We start from the raw sequence: 18,731 nt of genomic DNA, 5'->3' as shown, positions 1-18,731 counted from the left end.
TTACCCCTGTAGTCAGAGGAGCAGGGCCCTTTGAACTTGTTCATGCTGTTTCTTTCACTGTCAATGAAATCAGGAAGTGAAACTTTGTCTTCAGTATTTCTGGTCTGAAGAAAACAGTTATTCTTTGCCCAGGGTCATAAGAATTTTTTATCCTTGTAAGGAACATAGGGAGCAATTAGATGTGCTATAAACAAGTCTTTATTCAATGTTTCAGTTTAGACTCATCTAATTCTGCCCATTTTAAATCTACATTATGCCAAGAAACATCACCCTTTTATGTGTCATATACTGTAAGCTAATATTAAATTAGTTAATAAAATGAAGTGTGAGAATGGCCAACTCCCTCAAGGAGAAACTTGAATGCTTGTTCTGTGGATACATCATTCTTGATTAATTCAGCTTGAACCAATGTATATTTCAAATTTATTCTCCCAGTTGCATTCTTCTGATTCTACTTTCCCTCCATACCCTGCCTCTGTCTGCACTCCCGGCAAGGTTGAGTTTGAATAATGGCTACCACGGAGTCACAGCTTCTCCAGGCTAGAAAGATGCAATAGGCATTATAATAAGCGTTTGTTGCCTTATGTCCTTAGGGTCTCCAAGTCTCAGAGATTAAGTTTTTTGGTTTTTTTCTAAATTAGTATCATTTTTTGGTATTTTTCTTATACACATTATGTTTACTAATGTTAAAAACTTACCAATACGTCATTATAATTACTACCTTTTCATCTGTCATCATTTCCTTAGCCCATTACAGCTTAGCTCCCAGCCACTGCTTTGGCTGCAATGGCACATATTTGTTACATGTATATTAGGTTTCTACATGTTATAGGCCCTGAAGTACATATACGATAGGATTTTATACAATTGTTTTTCAAATAAGACAAAAAAGGAAAAAGAAAGTAGTAATAATGGCTGTTATAATCACCTAATCACTTATATGTAGCTTATTATCCTCTTGATTAATATTTTATTATTATCAAGAAAACTTTCCCATAATCTCCTCATTATTTATCTGTTATTAAAGAAAGATATGGAAAAATGTCCCCAACAGCCTGAGTTTCAACATCTGTGGGCACATTGACAGGTGATGTTGAATCTTGATGAGTTTCTCCCTAACAGTCCATGGCTTCTATTTTATTAACTGGAATGTAAATCACACTGCCTTTCCCCAAATCTTAGTCTAATAACCATTTTCTAATCCCAGTTTCTCTGAGAGAGCATATTCCCAGCAAAATAGAACTGATGTCTTACTGATTTAGACTTCTTCAAAATTGGAAGCAACTAAAAAATGAGTATCAGACTTACGGGGATCTCCATAGGAGGAGCTCAGGGAAGTCTCCATAGCTTGCTGCTGTTAGATGTTTGTATTTGTCTGCACATAACTCTCAAGAGAGTCTGATTGGCCTACTTGAGATCACATGACAACTTTCTTAGTCGACACAGCTGCTAAAACAAAATACTATAGACTGGGTGGCTTAAAAGCAAAAATGTATTTCTCACAGTTCTGTAGGCTGTGAAGTCCAAAATCAGAGTGCCAGCATAGTAGGGTTCTGGTGAATCCCTGCTTCCTGGTTTGCAGATGGCCATCTTCTTTGTAAGCCCTCTGGTGGGATAGAGGGAGACAGGAAGAGGGAGGGAGAGAAAGAAGGTATAGGAGAAGGGGAGGGGCAAGGAGAGAGCACCGTTTCTTTACTTATAAGGGCACTAATCCCATCATGAGGTCTCCATTCTAATGACCTAATTAGCTTCTAAAGACCCCATCTCTAAACATTGTCACATTGTGAATTAGAGTTTTAACACATGAAATATAGAACACATTCCATTCATAGAACCACCAAATCAAGTGACTTCAGCAATTCAAAACCTAACTCCAAAATTATATTAATTATTTGAAGATGGAATGAGAGGGTAGGAGTTTCTAAAAGAAGAGTAACTCCAGGAAGAGAAAATATGACACCTCCGTTTCCTTCCCTTAATGACAGATTGAACAAATTCAGTAGATTTTAAGTCATTTTTGATCACCAGAGAAGTACAAAGTCAACTCTAAGCCCATCTATCTCTTCCCTAAGCTTGCTTCAGAACCAGCCTTTGACTGGGGATCCGTACTAGGGGAGAAGCTATAGTCTGAAGATTGTTTCTTCTTTTCTTAATCCCCTCTTTCATCTGTTTCTAATATTGCCAAGACTAGGGAAAGTGGTGCATATGCTTCATTCTTGACTGGGAAGCAATTGCAATTCTCTTTCAGTTGCTGCTACCTTCTGGCTAACACTGACACTTCTATGTGGCAGGCATCTTGGGCACAGGGTAAGGGTTGTTTTTTTCTTGTTTGTTTACAGCTTTGGCGATGGGGATGGGCAGCTGCTGTGGGCTATTCTTACTGCATAGTTCACTGATGCATGTTTTATGTGTTATCAAGGGTCAGCTTGACTTCTTTCAGCTCTTGCCAACTTAGGTGCATTTTTGAAACTGTTCCTACCAAAATACACTTGATTGGCAGGGGGTCATTTTTCTTGACATACCAGCAAATACTGTACTGCAAATCTAGCCATATTCTGTATTGTCCAGTTGATCCACATGGATATGCGTAGAGCATTAATGTCATGCCAAAGAGTGGGAAAGAGGGTACTTCCTGTTGCTCCCTTTATCTCCTGCCATTTCTCTCCAAGGCACTACTCATCTGCTGAGCTTGTCACAATGGCAGTTCAGCACAACAGCCCCCTAAGCAGTGAGTGAGAATGAACAACTTCCTACGTGTTTCTTTGACACCTAATTCTTCACTCAGCACCATAAGACAGGGCAAAAAAAAATTAATTATTCACAAAACTGACTTCAGTATCATTTGTTCACTTTGTGTTTATATCCTGTCAAAAAAAAATCTATGTACAGTATATAGGAAAATCAGTCCTTCAAGGTCCTATGTGTGGCAAATAATTCCCTGTTCTATAAATTAACCCCTTGAAATGTTTTACTATATTTTGCTAAAAATGAAGTTGCAATTTTTCTGTAGTAAAGTGTATGTTTTTTTAATTTTATTATTATTATACTTTAAGTTTTAGGGTACATGTGCACAACGTGCAGGTTTGTTACATATGTATACATGTGCCACAGGAAGTGTATCTTTTTTATAATTCTGAATTGCATTTTATGCCTCAAAATCTTTTTATCTATAAGACTATAATTTCATTCACTTTTGGCACTCATAAAAATGTACCTGTGTAAATAGATATTTGATTCATTTGAAATTTATTTTATTGTAAGGTGAATGGCGAAGCTACTATTTTATTTTAGTAGATACCCAGTTTTCCCAATATAATTTACTTAATAATTTGCATTTTCTTCACTGATTATAATGATCACTAGCATATATTAAGTATCATGCTGTTTTCTTGGAAATCTACTTTTAAGCATTAATCAGCTGCTCATTTTCTAGATTCTGTATTTTTGGGTTAGTTTTGTAATTGTTTAGAATGATATATTTAAAACTATAACATGTGCAGTAACATGGCATATCGTTCTAATTGCTTAAATCTTCTTATATGTTCCTTGGTAGAATTTTAATATTTTCATAATTTAAGTACAATACACTTATTAAGTTTATTTTCAAGTGTTTGTGACATAATAAGAAATATATATATTTGTTCTCTACACCCCGGTTTCTGAAACAGAGTTGCTAAAACACTTGTAATTTTCTGAGTGTCAGGGATGTTAGGAACATCATTTGTTCTCATATTTGGTCTTTGACCCTGGTTTCTGACACAGAGCTCCTAAATCTCTTGGAATTTCCTGGGTGATGAGAGCCTCTTTTGTTTAATAAGTGACTTACAATGATCTCCTAGATAGCTTCAGGATGGGGTCTGGTCACCAGAAAGACCAAGCCATGATTAGAAGCTTAGAACTTGCAGCTCCCCCTACCCACTTGCTCCAGGAAATGGACAGGGCCTGAAGATTGAATTAATAATCATTTCTATGTGATAACGTCTCCATTAAAAAATTTCCTAAAAGACAGTGTTCGACAGCTTCTAGGTAGGTGATCATCACATCTACCTGCTGGGAGGGTGGTGCATCTCAGCTCCCTGCAAACGCAGCTCCTGTGCTTCCAGATCTCAGCTTTGTACCTCTTTATCTGGCTGGTCATCTATACCTTTGACCATCCCCTTTATGATAAACCAGTAAAGGTAAGTAAGCACAGTTTCCTGAGTTCTGTGAACTGTCATTGCAAATTTGAACCTGAGGAGGGGGTTGTGAGAACCCCTGATTTATAACCACATTAACAGTGTACATAGTTAAGTAGGGACTCACTGCTTGCAATTCACATTGCCCTAGGGTGTCGAGTTGTGGGACTGAGCCCTTAACCTGTGAGGACTGCACTAACTTCAGGCTAGTATCATAATTGAATTGTAGCACACCCAGCTGGTATCAGATAATCGGTTGGTGTGAGAAAAACCACAACAACAACAATCTCATATCAGACGCATTGAGTCAGTAAAGAGAAAAAAGGAATGGTGTTTCTATGCAGTATTTTATGCTCTATTGGTTATTCCTCTGATTCTGTGCTTCTTTCTTCCCATTATATTTTCTAAATTGTTATTGTATTAATGTAAAAATGTCTCTGCCTTATTATTGCTACCTGCAAAATTAACAAAATATCTTATATTTAATACTTTTTCAGTTGACTGTATTGGGTCTTCCAAATGAAAAAAATATCTTTAGGAAAGAGTGATAACTTTGCCTTTTGCTTTCTAATATTTATAATGTTTTTGGGGGTGTGGTTTTGAATTAATTGGTGAAGATCTTTTGAGCAATGTAAATGATATCAATTTAATAAAATGTTGGGTTTTTTTCTCCTCCTCTTCCTCCTCCTTCTTTACCTTGTTGATGATGATAGAAATGTACCAAATACTTCATTATTAAACAAGATAAAGGCTTTGCTAACACATGTGCATGTCTGTATTTATGATATATTTCAGCTTTGATCTGGAATCAACCATTATTTATTATTTCCATATAATTACTTAATAAGTTAATACAAATAAATGTCTTAATATTATATTATATTTGATTTGCTGTATATTATTTTAATATTCAGAGATTCTATTTATTGGTATTTATAGTAGATATTTCACATCACTCTTCATAACTAATATTGGTCTTAGTGGTGGTGTTGCTTTTAAAATTTATCTTTGCCAGTTTGCTGTATTAGCCCAGACTCTCTAGAAAGCAGACTCTGAACAAAATATTAAAGTGTTGACACATTAATTAGGATGTTCAAGTTCAGTAAAAGTGAGGAAACAAAGACAAACAAGGCAAGGAAAATTGGAAGTCCCATGATGATGGGTCATTGTTGGTCATTACTTGATGACAAGCCAGGCAGAGACATGGCAGGTAGCTCAGGAAGCATGTTCTCTGGCCATGTATACAACTTTGCTATAGTTGTCATAACAAAATACCAAGGATACAGTGGCTTAAACAACTGACAAGTATTTTCTCACAGTTCTGGAGGAGGGAAGTCCATGATCTAGGTACTGGCAGGTTTGGTTTCTTCACAGGCGTCTCTCCTGGGTGTGCAGATGTCCACTTTCTTGCTGTGTTTTCACATGGTCTTTCCTCTGTACGTCTGTATCCCTAGTGTCTCTTTGTGTGTTCCAATTTTCACTTTTTACAAGGACATCAATCAGGTTGGATTATGACCTATCCTAACAACCTCATTGTAATTCACTTACCTCTTTAAAGACCCCATTTCCAAATAGTTACATTCTGAGATACTGGAGGTCAGGACTTCAACATATTTAAGGAGAAACAAGTCAGCCCATGGCAACTTGCAAAAGAAATTTCATTTCTGAACACTCCACAGAGGGAAAACGGAGGGAGGATCTATTTTTGTTAAACCCCCCTCATTTTCCATTGACCAAGGTTCATCCCATGGGAACGTAGCTCTCTCAAATAACGGCATTTCACATAGAAGAACTTAAGGAGTCAATCACATAAATAAATTCAGATTGTGGGGCTTGCTGTCCAGAAGACCTAGAACTTCAAGTTGTATTCCAGGCCAAACAAGTATATTGAAAATATTCTCTTTTGCTGTGCAGAAGCTCTTTAGTTTAATTCATTCCCATTTGTCAATTTTGGCTTTTGTTGCCATTGCTTTTGGTGTTTTAGACATGAAGTCCTCGCCCATGCCTATGTCGTGAATGGTAATGCCTAGGTTTTCTTCTAGGGTTTTTATGGTTTTAGGTCTAACGTTTAAGTCTTTAATCCATCTTGAATTAATTTTTGTATAAGGCGTAAGGAAGGGATCCAGTTTCAGCTTTCTACATATGGCTAGCCAGTTTTCCCAGCACCATTTATTAAATAGGGAATCCTTTCCCCATTGCTTGTTTTTCTCAGGTTTGTCAAAGATCAGATAGTTGTAGATATGCGGCATTATTTCTGAGGGATCTGTTCTGTTCCATTGATCTATATCTCTGTTTTGGTACCAGTACCATGCTGTTTTGGTTACTGTAGCCTTGTAGCATAATTTGAAGTCAGGTAGCGTGATGCCTCCAGCTTTGTTCTTTTGGCTTAGGATTGACTTGGTGATGCGGGCTCTTTTTTGGTTCCATATGAACTTGAAAGTAGTTTTTTCCAATTCTGTGAAGAAAGTCATTGGTAGCTTGATGGGGATGGCATTGAATCTATAAATTACCTTGGGCAGTATAGCTATTTTCACGATATTGATTCTTCCTACCCATGAGCATGGAATGTTCTTCCATTTGTTTGTATCCTCTTTTATTTCAATTGAGCAGTGGTTTGTAGTTCTCCTTGAAGAGGTCCTTCACATCCCTTGTAAGTTGGATTCCTAGGTATTTTATTCTCTTTGAAGCAATTGTGAATGGGAGTAAACTCATGATTTGGCTCTCTGTATGTCTGTTATTGGTGTATAAGAATGCTTGTGATTTTTGTACATTGATTTTGTATCCTGAGACTTTGCTGAAGTTGCTTATCAGCTTAAGGAGATTTTGGGCTGAGACGATGGGGTTTTCTAGATATACAATCATGTCATCTGCAAACAGGGACAATTTGACTTCCTCTTTTCCTAATTGAATACCCTTTATTTCCTTCTCCTGCTTAATTGCCCTGGCCAGAACTTTCAACACTATTTTGAATAGGAGTGGTGAGAGAGGGCATCCCTGTCTTGTGCCAGTTTTCAAAGGGAATGCTTCCAGTTTTTGCCCATTCAGTATGATAAAAATTTTCGCAACCTACTCATCTGACAAAGGGCTAATATCCAGAATCTACAATGAACTCAAACAAATTTACAAGAAAGAAACCAACAACCCCATCAAAAAGTGGGCAAAGGATGTGAACAGACACTTCTCAAAAGAAGACATTTATGCAGCCTAAAGACACATGAAAAAATGCTCATCATCACTGGCCATCAGAGAAATGCAAATCAAAACCACAATGAGATATCATCTCACACCAGTTAGAATGGCAATCATTAAAAAGTCAGGAAACAACAGGTGCTGGAGAGGATGTGGAGAAATAGGAACACTTTTACACTGTTGGTGGGACTGTAAACTAGTTCAACCATTGTGGAAGTCAGTGTGGTGATTCCTCAGGGATCTAGAACTAGAAATACCATTTGACCCAGCCATCCCATTACTGGGTATATACCCAAAGGACTATAAATCATGCTGCTATAAAGACACACGCACACATATGTTTATTGCAGCATTATTCACAATAGCAAAGACTTGGAACCAACCCAAATGTCCAACAATGATAGACTGGATTAAGAAAATGTGGCACATATACACCATGGAATACTATGCAGCCATAAAAAATGATGAGTTCATGTCCTTTGTAGGGACATGGATGAAATTGGAAATCATCATTCTCAGTAAACTATCGCAAGGACAAAAAAACCAAACACCGCATGTTCTCACTCATAGGTGGGAATTGAACTATGAGAACACATGGACACAGGAAGGGGAACATCACACTCTGGGGACTGTTGTGGGGTTGGGGGAGAGGGGAGGGATAGCATTAGGAGATATACCTAATGCTAAATGATGAGTTAATGGGTGCAGCACACCAGCATTGCACATGTATACATATGTAACTAACCTGCACATTGTGCACATGTACCCTAAAACTTAAAGTATAATAATAATAAAATAAAATGAAAAAAAGAAAATATTCTCAAAGCAGTGTAGTTCAGAATCTGAGGAGCTGTACATATGGCTTGCTTCTGAAACAGTTTTCTTATAATCGTGTTGACTTTGTAAGGGGAATTTGGGAGCTTTCATTTTCTTTCTGCAGTAAATTGCATCAGAATTATTTTTTCAATTAATTTGAAATAGTTTACTTGAGAAATCATGTGGGTGTGACATTTTGGAGAAGAATATTCTTCATCAACATTCTCTATTTGTCTTTAATGATAATTCATCTATTTAAGGTTTTATAACTTTTCAAATCAAACTTAATAACATATATTCCTAAAAACTTCTCTATTTCATTTATTTTCAAATATATTTGTCTTGCTTTGTATGAAATTATTTTTCAAAAGACAAATTAATCTCTTTTTTATTATTGAACATTTCTACTTTCTGGCTTTCATATTTAATCTATCACTTATAATTATTTCTTACTTCTAGTGTTTTTTATCCTATATCAATTCACTAACTTCTGCTTTTAAAAAACTTTTTAAGTCTCCACTATAGTTTTTTTTTTTTTTAGTAGAAAAACACATGACAGCCGGGGGCAGTGGCTCACGCTTGTAATCTCAGCACTTCGGGAGGCCGAGGCCGGCAGTTCATGAGGTCAGGAGATCAAGACCATCCTGACTAACACAGTGAAACCCTGCCTCTACTAAAAATACAAAAAATTAGTCAGATGTGGTGGCATGCGCCTGTAATCCCAGCTACTCAGGAGGCTGAGGTAGGAGAATCGCTTGAACCCAGGAGGTAGAGGTGGCAGTGAGCCAAGATGGCTCTATTGCACTCCAGCCTAGGCAACAGAGCAAGACTCTGTCTCAAAAACAAACAAACAAAAACAAAAAAGAAAACCGCATGACATAACAAGAAACAACGACAATAAACTTTCTAATTTTCATCATTTTCTCTTGTTTTCATTAGCTGAGTGTTTGGCTTTTTCACTTGACAAGTCTGAGTAAATTTCTTTTAAATGTATATCCATTATGTAAATATTTGGTTTTCTAAAACTGTCTAACTGTTCTTTATTTTTAAGATACTTGAGTCTAAACCTTTTAAATGTATTAACTTCTATTATCATTGGAATATTTGATTTAAAAATCTGCCTTTTTGACTTTTAGTCAAAAATTTTATTGAGTATAATTTATATACAATGAAACAACAGAATCCTAATTTATCTTTTCTTTTTGTTTTTTCTTTGAGACAGGATCTTGCTTTGTCACCCCGGCTAGAGTGCAGTGGCATGATCTCAGCTAACTATAGGCTTCACCTCCTGTGCCCAAGTAATCTTCCCACCTCAGCCTCCTAAGGAGATGAGACCACAGGCACACAGCACCAGGCCTGGCTAATTTTTGTATTTTTTCTAGAGGCGGGGTTTCACCATGTTGCTCAGGCTGGTCTCAAACTCCTGGGCTCAAGCAAACATCCTGCCTCTACCTCCCACAGGGCTGGGATTACAGGCATGAGCCACTTCACCCAGCCTAGTTTTTCATTTTAATAAGTTTTGAAAATTTTATACATCCATGTAACCTCAACCCAAAAAGAGATATAGAAAGTTCTCTTGACAACTCTTTCCAGTCAGTTTTCAAAACTGCAGAAGCAACCACATTTTAACTTTGAACATCAAAGATTAGTTTCATCTACTCTTATGTCATTAAAATGGAAGCATACAATATGCATTTCTTTTAGTTAGCATAGTGTTTTTTTAAATTCATCCGTGTTGTCATGTATGTGGGGATTAGAGTGGGCCCTAATTCAATTTGGTGTGATTATAAAAAGAAGTTTAGACACACAACAAGTGCACATGTGCACAAAGGAAACATCATGTGATGACATGGCAGAAAGGCAGCCATGGCAAGCCAGGAAGAAAAACCTCAGAGGAAATCAAACCCAGCAGCACCTTGATCTTGGGCTTCCAACCTCCAGAACTTTGAGGAAGATAAATTCCTGTTATTTAAGCCACTCAGGCTGTGTATTTTGTTATAGCAGCTGTAGCAGGCTAACACATGGATAAAGCTGCTATGAACATTTCGATATCCTGGACTCTTTTTTTGTTTGTTTGTTTTTGAGATGGAGTCTCACTCTGTCACCCAGGCTGGAGTGCAGTGGCATGATCTCCACTCACTGCAACCTCTGCCTCCCAGGTTCAAGTGATTCTCCTGCCTCAGCCTCCCGAGTAACTGGGACTACAGGTGCCCACCATGCCCGGCTAATTTTTGTATTTTTAGTAGAGACGGGGGGTTTCACCATCTTGTCCAGGCTGGTCTCAAACTCCTGACCTTGTAATCTGCCCACCTCGGCACCCCAGAGTGCTGGGATTACAGGCGTGAGCCACTGTGCCTGGCCCCTGGACTCTTTTTTTTAAATAGACGTGTGTTTTCTTTCCTCTTGGGCAAATACCTTATAGCAGCAGTCCCAACCTTTTTGGCACCAGGGAATGGTTTTGTGTAAGACAGTTTTTTCATGCACGGTGGGTGGGGGTGATGGTTTCAGGGTGATTCAAGTGCATTACATTTATCATTAGATTTGCATAAAAACCCCACAACTTAGATCCCTTGCGTGGTGCAGTTTACAATAGGGTTCCTGCTCCTATGAGAACCTAATACCACCTCTGATCTGATAGGAGGTGGAACTCAGGTGGTAATGCTCGCTCACCTCCTGCTGTGAGGCCTAGTTCCTAACAGGCCACAGACTGGTACCAGTTGATGCCCTGGGGCTTAGGGACCCCTACCTTAGAGTAGAGTTTGATGTATATCTTATTTTTAAAGTAACTGCCGTACTTTTCTCTAATGCAGTTGTATAATTTTACACTCTATCAGCAATGTGTGAAAAGTTCCAGTTGTTCTATATTTATGCCAATATTTAGTTCTGTCAGTCTTTTTATTTGAGTCATTCTAGTAAGTGTAAGATGGTGTTTCATTTTGCTTTTAATTTGCTCCTTCTTGATAGACCAATGACGTGTCTTAGTATGTTTTGTGCTGCTATAACAGAGTGCCTCAGATTGGGTAATTTTTAATGAACAGAAATTTATTACCTTACACTTCTGGAGGTTGGGAAATCCAAGTACAAGGGGCCAGCATCTGGCAGAGACCTTCCAGCTGTGTTGTCCCATGGCAGAAAGGCAAAGAAAAGGCAAGAACAAAAGTTGGAACTCTCAGCCTCAAGACCTTTTACAATGGGCATTATCCATGCATGAGGGAGGAACTCTCATGAGGTAAACACCTTCCATTGGGCCACACCTCCCAACACTGTTGCACGGGGCCACACCTCCCAACACTGTTGCATTGGGCCACACCTCTCAACACTGTTCCATTGGGACACACCTCCCAACAACTGTTGCATTGGGCCTTAAGTTCCCAATGCATGCTTTTTGGGGTATAGATTCAAACCGTAGCAACATGGAACACATTTTCATGTGCTTACTAGCTACTTAGCTTTTTGTTGTTGTACTACCTGTGTGTTCAGTCTCTTATGTATTTTTAAGTAGTTCTATTGAATACTGAGCAGTTTATCTTTATTTTATTGATTTATGGGACATCCTTGTTAAAAAAAAAAGGATGCAAGTATACTGTCAGGTACATATAACAGAAATATTTTTCCCCAACTAATATCTTGCCTTTTTATTTTCATGATTACTTTTGATCAACAATTTTTTAATTCTGATGAAGACAAATTTATGTATTTTATGGTTAATACTTTTTGTATCTTGTCTGTTTTGGGAAAAACTCTTAAAACTGTTTTTCCTCTGCTCTCACACCACAGCAATCGACCAAGAAGACTTCTGCAACCAAATGTGTGGGGATTTTTCGCCACCAACAAGCAGTAGACACCAGCTGAGTATTCTCCAATTAAATTCTGACACTATCTCCAGGTATTCAGTGTAGAGGTTGTTCATCCCAAAGACTCCCCCTCCCTCCACCACCCCCGCCCCTGAACACTGGTTTCAAGTCTGGGCCTGCAGAACTTCTCACCAACAAGATTCTTCAAATCTGGGTTCCCACATCCCCTACTTTGGGTCCAATTAAATTGCTGGAATGGCTCACAGAACTCAGGGAAACACTTCCTTATGTTTACTGGTTTATTGTAAAGGATATTATAAAGGATACAGATGTAAAGACATGTGGAGGATGCGGCATGGAGACAGCTGTGCAAAACTTCCATGCCCTTCCTGAGTGCACCACCCTCCAGAGTCTTCCACATCTTCAGCCTTCCAGAAGCTCTGGAACCCATTCCTCTTGAGTTTTTATGGAAGCTTTGTGAAATCAGCATTTCTTCTCCCGGGGGTATAGACTGGGACCTTTTCTGGAGAAGGTCTTACACCTACAATTAAAAAGGCAGGGAAGATTAGAGTCCTGCCTTGGGGCAGGTGAAAGAAGGGTAGGAGAAGGTCCAGAGAGATTCTGTTTCCTGAGACCTACCCCTGAGACCTCACACACCCAACATTATAACAAAGGACTGTAACAAAGGCTATGGGAGGTATGAGTCAGAAACTGAATGAAAACCAATACATGTGTACATGTATTCTGATACATACCATTGTCACACAAATTTATACTTATTCCAAGGTTGCAAAGATATTCTTATATGTTTTCCTCTGTAGACTTTATGACTGGGCTTTTTAATTTTAGTTCTGTGGTACATCTTGTATTAACTTTTGGGGTATGGAGTAAAATGGCTTCAAAATAATTCTTAAAGAAGATACTTGTAGAATTCTTGAAGCCTTTTATTTGTACAGATCATTTTTTTTTCAAAATAAAAAGAAAATATTGGCCATAAGCTAAAAGTTGGAATGTTGTTTGCTATTTCATATATAACGTCTTTCCCTTCTGCTGCGGCTCCTCTAGGAATGAAAAGAAAACATGGGTCTCTTTCTTCTCTCCTGTGAAGCGTTTGCCACTTTCTGAAATTTTATTCATTTAAATTTCTTATAGTTTCAGCTGTATACTGTTTTTCATTTGTTTCTTTCTTATGATGAACGATTATTCAAATACATTAGTAGGTTGATGAAAAAGATTTCTGTGATAGTGAGAGGGACCCACTGCAATCAGGAGACTTCTCTGCTCATGAGATAAGTAAGCATCTCTTTCTAAACAAACAAACAAACAAATTACACCACCACCACCAAAAACAACAAGAGTACTATGATTTTTGCAGCTGATTTGGCATTTTTTCAGTAGGTTCAGAAATTGTCTCTTAGGAGACCGAGATCCTTTCTAGATCTTAACTGAAAATGGAATTCCCATATATACTGATTTTTCTTGCCTTCTAGATCTTCCTGTATACTTTGTTATTTTGTTTGTTTTAGTTAACCTGGAATCTTGAAAAATATAATATAGATAATTTTAGTTTCTGTACTATTACTGTTACAAATTTAATTAACATAACAAGCCTCTATTTTTTATGTACTACTTTTAGAATAAAGTACTATTGCATTTCATTTTACTATAATTTCCTTCCTAATATATGAGGTACATGTGGGTGTAACAGCTTTCTCTATGCTTCAGATGGGAAACATGACATGTGATTTAAATATTGAAGAAAAGTTTCAGTTCACTGTGAAGAAGGAAGAAAGATGACCCACCCAGATGTCAGAAGTAACATTTACAGAGGCACTGAAGTAGAATACAGAATATTAAGTGTGTGTTTAGAAATAGCTAGTACTAAGACATTATATGCCATTTAATATTATTATATTTAACATCTTTTAAAATGTGTAATATTTGTAATTTAAATAATATTACCAAAATGTTTTTCCCTTTTGTTCTATATTTTAATAAATCCAATTCTCACTGCCACAATTTCATACCATGGGTTCACCATTTCGGATGTGTTGATTTTGAGTTCTTATTTGGGTAGCTGAAATAATGTTAAGCTGAAAAATGTTAAGAATTTTCTTTTTAGAAGACTATATTGGTGAAATATATCTAATCTCTTACACATTTAAGACTATTTTTTCCTTGATATATTGCAGAAGTCATTTCACTCTTTTCTAGTATTAAATGTTTTATGAAGAAAAAGCAAAAAAAAAGATTAGTTTGTTTTTCATCATCTTAGATACTCATTATTTTTCTCTGATTTTCATAGGATGATTTAGTTATTTTTAGCAACTTTATAATATATGCTCTTAAACTGTTTGCAAGTTCTCCCCTTTTTCTTTTTTTTGTTGTGCACATGGAAATGTGGAAGAGCAAGGAGTTCACGATAAAATCTATCTATGCACAGAACTTTCCAAAGTTTATGTTGTAAGTTGTGTCTCTCACATTTTGGGCAGTGTTAGGGTATTCTCTGCTCCTTTTACTTATTTTTGTAATTTTTTTCCTTTGAGAGGAGGGAATTTTACTCTATTTTTTAAATTCATAAAAAATCCCAATATGTTTTGTTCTAATTGATAAATAAACTGCCCCATATTATTTCTCTGATAGTAAAAACCAAAGTTGGAAAACACATAAAAATCTATGTATTCAATATCACGTAACAAAAATACTTGAAGTGTAGTATTTTGGCTATGAATACTAATAATATTTGGCTAATATTTGGCTAATAATAAAATGTTAGCACTTATTTTAAACATTTAAATACATTTGTATTTGAATTCTGAAGACTGAATGGGAAATTTTTTACAAGTTTACATTTTGCAAGTATCAGTCTACATTGCATTTTGTTGTTAAGTGTCCCAACTTCTTCTCCAGATATTCTAATTCTATCAAGTTGGCGTTTTATTTTTAAAGTTTAAATAAATTAGCATGTCATACAAAGCCATCCTACATTTGCAAAATCAGGTTCAATTACTCAACATGCACTTAGGATTCTTTATTCCACATCAGTACCTCTGTAAATGTTATTTCTATTGCCTGGGTTGATCATCGTTTTTCTCTCTTCACAGTGAACTGAAACTTTTCTTCAGTGTCAAAATCATATGTCATGTTCCCCATCTGAAGCATAGGGAAAACTATCATATCCATACATAACTCATATACTGGTAGCAATTTTGTATATTATTTCAATCATTTATTTGTACTCCATGCTAAACTCTGTGCTCCTAGAAATTAAGGGTTATATCTTATTTATCTTTGTGTTCTTAGTGCCTACATTGTATATTGCCTTAATGGTTTAAATAACTCCTGAATGAGTGGACCACAATAGTTCCATGGCTACATGGCTAACTTTCACTAATTGCTGAGCCACTTTGCCTACTATTTCTTACTATTGTGAAATGTCATACACAAAATCATGTCACTCTGGTTCAGATTTCTGAAATGAACATGACCTACATCCTTAAAAACAAAAACAAAAACAAAACAAAACAAAAACCTCAGGAACCTGTCTTGAATCTTTGAACTTGGCCAAACAGCCACAATCACAACACATACTTGAAAACAACTGAATTTTGCCAGCACTGCAACTCCTGAATAGCAACAACCAATGAACTATGAACTCCTGTTCTAAGCCTGTTGCCTCCACCAATGATAATTCTTTCAAAACAACTTCTGTAATCACCCTTAGCTTCCTTTTAAAAACTCCTCTTCCCCTCTCTGTCTTCAGAACACAATTTGACTTGTTGATGAAACTGTGTCTCCCAAATTGCAATTCCTAAGACCCCAGTAAATGCCTTGTCTTACTGCTTTGCAGTCTGTTTTTTTGCCTCTTCTTTTGACACTAGGCAAATAAAATTTAAAATTCACCAAAATCTATTTAAGTCACAAAGGATAATTTAAAAAAAGCAAGGCTTGCAATTTTTGAGCCTTTATTTAACTTAGTAATAATCTGTCAATACATTATATTCCTCATAGACTCCTTCCCACTCTACTTTCTTGTAAAAATATCTTTGATATTTTTAGATACAGAGTATGTCAAAAATATCACCTAAATATAAGGTACATGTAGGGAGATTTAGGTGGGTGTGCAAAACTACGCAAAAGCATTAATTCTATGAGCACCAATTCTTAAATAATTATAAGGCAATAGCTTAAACCTGAACTATTCTTTCATGTAAGTTGTAGTCAAATTGGCTGAACTATGTGCAAAAGACATTATCTATGACAAAATGTATGAGAAGTCAGAAAATCATCATCAGTTAAGAAAGGGGCAAAAGGGCTCACCCCTACAATCCCAACACTTTGAGAGGCTGAGACAGGAGGATCACTTGAGGTCGGGGGTTCGAGACCAGCCTGGCCAACATGGTGAAACCCCGTCTCTACTAAAAATACAAAAATTATCTGGGCGTGGTTGTGTGCGCTTGTAATTCCAGCTACTCAGGAGACTAGAATCGCTTGAACCCAGAAGATGGAGGCTGCAGTGAGCAGAGATTGCATCACTGCACTCCAGCCTGGGTGATGGAATGAGACTGTCTTAAAAAAAAAAAAAAGGTGGAGTGGCAAAAGGTAAAAGTTACAAGTTTAACAATGAATCGTCAATATGAAAAGAACAAAATACAAAATAATTTTCTTTGGAAACATTTGGTATTTTAACATACTTCTGACTCAAAGTTGTATATCTTATTGCTCAATTAAAGTTTCAACTTAAAAGGAACTCTAGTTGAGCCAAAGACAAGAAATAATGTTGACCTTGTAACATCAATATTGGTCATTTTTTAAACAGAGAAAATAATTATAAAGTTTTCTTGACATTGGATCAAAAAGCCCTATGCCAAATTCTTCAAATTCTCAGCTGATACCTGTTTCATGTTTTTAGTGAAACAACATACATCTACCAGCTGAGAAAAGGTTATTTCAAAATGGTTATTTTGCCAAAATTGTAATTATGTATTTATATGGGTGCAGAGGAAGACACACATCATTCTTCACAAAGAGAAAGATTAATAAAATATTGATAATAAAATGATTTAAATTCACTCCACTTTCAACTAAGTAGTGATTTCAAATTAGAAAAAAAAATGATCACTTTTATCTTTTCGTAGTTTCTCTTGGCTGTTGCCAGTAAGACTAAAAGCATTTGTGTTAACAGCCATCTCCCTTAACAGCAGGTTTTATGATGCTAGTTGTTCTTGGAGTTAAATAACAATTCAAAATAACAGAACTTTTCAATATCTTATGCAGGGCTTCTCTGGTAAATGCTGATTTTAACCCTCATCTCAAAACATACTATGTTTTCTTTAATGTCTAATAAACAATAAGACTTTTTAATAATATCTAATTGTTTTGTGATTCATTTTAGTTTTCCACAGATACATGATTTTCCCATATGACTTCAGGAATAAAATAATGCACCTTATTCTGTTCTTTAAAAGTTCTTAGAGATGGCTTGTAAATCTTTAACTGTAAGGTAGACAGAAAGTAAATTTTATATGATTACTTATTTTATATGATTAGTTATGTTCTCTGCCTTGTTCATTACTGTATCCCAGATCCTAGAACAGTGCCTAGCATATGTGGAACAAATAAACAAATTAATTATGAACTCATATAGAGCAAAGTGAACTACTTTTATCTAATTGCAGGAGGAGTTTATGCTACAATGTCTTATAAAAAGATTCTCATTTATTAAAATATTTTGCTAATCAGGAGCCTTAATGTGAGTCACCTTCAAAGTTAGTGATTTTAGATTGTTACCTTCACTCTCCCAGAAATAATACTCATGTCTTCTCTAAGAGCATTCAAGGTGAATTCCTCACAGCAACATCTTGCTCCTTTTACTGGCTTTGTGTTCATCTAAAACTCCTTGGCAATAGCTTAGAGCAATCTGAAAACTTAAATGTAAACCTAAGAGTCAAACAGGCTCTAGAAGTAACTTTGTGATATTCTCCTCACATCCTGGGTGTTTTGATAATGCTCCTGCCTCTTTCAGAGTTATGTCTTATGTTTCAAATGAGGAGATTGACTCCACTGCTATTACTGAACGACAAAAATGCTTTCAGCCATACTATAAAATCTATTGTAATGCTTAACAATAGAAACCCATAAAGCTTTTTTTTTCCCAGATTTATGGGATATAATGTACTAGGCAAGGGAATGTTTACTCCAAAATAATTTCCATTCTTTACACTCTGTATGTATCTTATATAACTAAAGAACAATTTTTATAACACAAAAGTCACTTGGAAAAAAAAGATGATATAATTAACAATACTAAAAATATTATTCAGTTTACATTTGAATTTAGCATAGAAAATTTAACATTGATGAAAATTAAATCACTGCTTTATTTTTCTTTAGATGCTACTGGTCAGAGACTGTCCTGAAAATGCTTGTTTCTTTCAAACTCTACAAATTGAGTTGAATAGAAGCAGAAAGATATAGATTATCATAAATTCCCAGGGAATTTTTCTAGCCATCAATGAGCGAATTAGACTTTTTGCTGCCACTGCTTTTCTTACTGATTTCAATTATCTCCAAACAGACCCAACAAAGCACAAAGAGCCCTACAGAAAAATAAACATCCAAAAATAGAAAGTACGTGAACGTACAACAAGACCTGTACAAAGACCACAGGGGAACAAGTACCTGCTAAAGGGCTATATAGCTGCAAAGTGGTGTCTGTGTAAAAGCAAAGCAATTGGTAATAAAAATGAATTCTTCC

This window comes from Pan troglodytes, chromosome 17 (genome assembly GCF_028858775.2).
Source record: "Pan troglodytes isolate AG18354 chromosome 17, NHGRI_mPanTro3-v2.0_pri, whole genome shotgun sequence".
Lineage (NCBI taxonomy): Eukaryota > Metazoa > Chordata > Mammalia > Primates > Hominidae > Pan > Pan troglodytes.
The sequence above is the reverse complement of the archived record's forward strand: the minus strand, read 5'-3'. Positions refer to the sequence as shown.